At 52.4% G+C, this 2,746-nt stretch overlaps 1 pseudogene; it reads right to left on the reverse strand.

The window, feature by feature from the left end:
* Positions 1-1,329: 1,329 nt before the first annotated feature.
* LOC133243036 (coiled-coil domain-containing protein 86-like) lies at positions 1,330-2,464 on the reverse strand (annotated as a pseudogene).
* Positions 2,465-2,746: the final 282 nt, after the last annotated feature.

Genomic DNA, 2,746 nt, shown 5'->3' on the forward strand with positions numbered 1-2,746 from the left:
AACTATTCAGTATCTTGCAATAAACTATAATGGAAAAGAATCTTAAAAACAGTAAATATGTATAAAACTAAACCACTTCGTTGTACACCAGAAACTACCACAACACTGTAAATCAATTATACTTCAATACAATGAAATAAACCAAACAAACAACAGAAATTAATTACTCACAAGTCCAAGGTGCTGGCAGATTTGGGGAGAGCTTGCTTCTGGTTCCTGTCTTCCTTCTTTGCTGTGTTTCTCTGTGTCTTCACATAACAGAAAGAACAAGCTAGGTCTCTGGGACTTCTTTTTATAAGGATACTAATCCCAACCAGTCCATTCTAAAGGAGATCAGTCCTGGGATTTCTTTGGAAGGGATGATGCTAAAGCTGAAACTCCAGTACTTTGGCCACATCATGCGAAGAGTTGACTCATTGGAAAAGACTCTGATGCTGGGAGGGATTGGGGGCAGGAGGAGAAGGGGACGACAGAGGATGAGATGGCTGGGTGGCATCACTGACTCGATGGACGTGAGTCTCAGTGAACTCCGGGAGTTGGTGATGGACAGGGAGGCCTGGCATGCTGCAATTCATGGGGTCGCGAAGAGTCGGACACGACTGAGCGACTGAACTGAACTGAACTGAATCCCATTCGTGAGGGCTCTTTTTTTATATATACTTTATTGTTTATTATGTTTTCTCCAGCAGAATGAAAGCTCCTTGAAGGCAGTAACTTTTGTCTGTATTCCCTGATACCTAGAATTGTGCCTGTACACAGCTGGTGTTCCATACAGATTTCTGCTGGAGACTGGATGTAATGAGTTAATCAGAACTCAGGTGGTGGGGGGGAGTGGCTTCTGCAGAGTCTGGGGCAGGAAAAGGGGAGCTGGAGGGACCCTGTGCCTTGCGACCTCCCCATTTTAACCTTAAGTTTTAAGAAGTGTGGTGGAGCCGGATTCAGTCTGCTGGGTGACAGGGTCAGTGGGGTGCAGAGAGACCCAAAAGCAGCCTTTGGGAAGGTGGGGGTGGGGGGAGCTTGACACTTGACTCCGGCCTCCTGGCCTGGGTTGGACCCAGGACCCTGAGACAGAGCATACACATTCTGGGGAGTCACCCCTCCAGTCATCAGTTCCCTGAGGAACCAGAAATTACTCTTCTTGGTTTGAAGTCACTTGGAAAGGAGGGGGCATGTGAGTGGGGAGGAGGAGACTGACCCTCTTCCCACCTCCAGTCTGCGAGGTTCCAGGCTCCCCCTGCTCCACGGAGACCTGCCCGCCAGTCCTTTGAAGGCTCAGAGCCCCGACTCGGGTGGTGCCCCTGTCTGGGAGCCATGGAGCCGGTCTGCCGGGTCAGCAGAGGCATGTGGCCAGTGCCCCGAGAGCTGCCATGTGGACACGGCGGTTGGCCACAGAAGGCCTCGGCTGTCCTGAGCTCAGATCTCGGCTGCCGGCCACTGAGGTGGTGGCTTCTGCAGCTGGGTCAGCGTGTCTGGCTTCTCAATGGATTCCAGCTGCTGCTTCTTCGCCCGCTTGAGCTTGGCAGGGTTTCGAATCACTTGGACGATCTTTGCCTCCCGCTCCTCCTCCAGGCGGCGTTTCAAGTTCTCCCTGCAGCGACGCTCCTTCTCCTCCTCCAGGTGCTGGGAAGGTCCTTGGCCAGCTTCCTCTCCTGCCTGTCTTTCATCTTTTGCTGCCGGGATGTGCGCAGGGGCTTGTCCTGAACCATCTGGGAGAACCTCTTCTTTGAGCGGTCCTTCCACACCCGCCCCAGACTTGCACTTCCCCTTTGGGATTATAGGAACCTCCTCCTCCTTCGGCTTCTTGGACGCAGGGGTCTGGGCAGAAGAACTTTTTCACTTCTGTGGCGTGAGGCCTTCTCTTGCCGGCTGCCCGGCTGGAGCTAGCTTGCTCTGCTCCTACTGATCCCGTTGGTAGACGGGCAACTGGGGTGTCAGCTCCTGTAGTGGCTTCGACGGCTCAGGACCCAGAGATGCTGACCAACGTAAGGCTCTAGTGATCCTGAGCCTGGCTGCAACTGATATCGGGGGACCCCAGGATAGGCTCCTCCTTATTCTTGTGCAATTCCAAGTCTGCTTCATCTTGGTCCTGGGAGAACTTGGGTGACTCCTCACTTGGCTTTGACTGAAGTTGGTGGAATTCAGGACTTGACTTCTGCTGGCTTTGGGGCAACTCCAGGCCTGGATCTCCCTGACCCTGGGGGGAACCTGAGTCTGGTTCCAGCTGCTTTCAAGGGGACCCCAAGCCTGGCCCCTCCTGTAGACTGGGTGATCCCAGGCTTGTCTCTGACTGATTGATTGGGCTCACTCATTTCTTCTGCATTCGACCAGAACGCCACAAGGGCCTGTCTGGCCCACAGAACTGAGGTGGGGTTCTCGGGAGATTCAGTCTTTACATCTTCCAGCCTTAGGCTGCGCCTAAGCAGCATAGCCATTATTTTCAAATCCAAGCCCACCTGCATGTGAAGGTTCTTATGGCCAGATCACCTCCCAAAGGTTCCACCTCCAAATACCATCATCACCTTGGAGATTAGGATTTCAACATATGAACTTTGTGGGGACATATCTATTTGGAACCATAGCAACTGGCTTCCAGTGAATCAAAGAGCTGATGTCCCCAGAACAGCCCAGTTTAGGAGGAGAGCCTTCGTGTATAACTTTAACATTAAATGAGGTGGAAAACCTGGGCGACAATCCTGAAGGACACAGGCATTCTGAGACCTTGGCCAGGAGACTTGAAGTTCCCTCA

This window comes from Bos javanicus, chromosome X (genome assembly GCF_032452875.1).
Source record: "Bos javanicus breed banteng chromosome X, ARS-OSU_banteng_1.0, whole genome shotgun sequence".
NCBI lineage: Eukaryota > Metazoa > Chordata > Mammalia > Artiodactyla > Bovidae > Bos > Bos javanicus.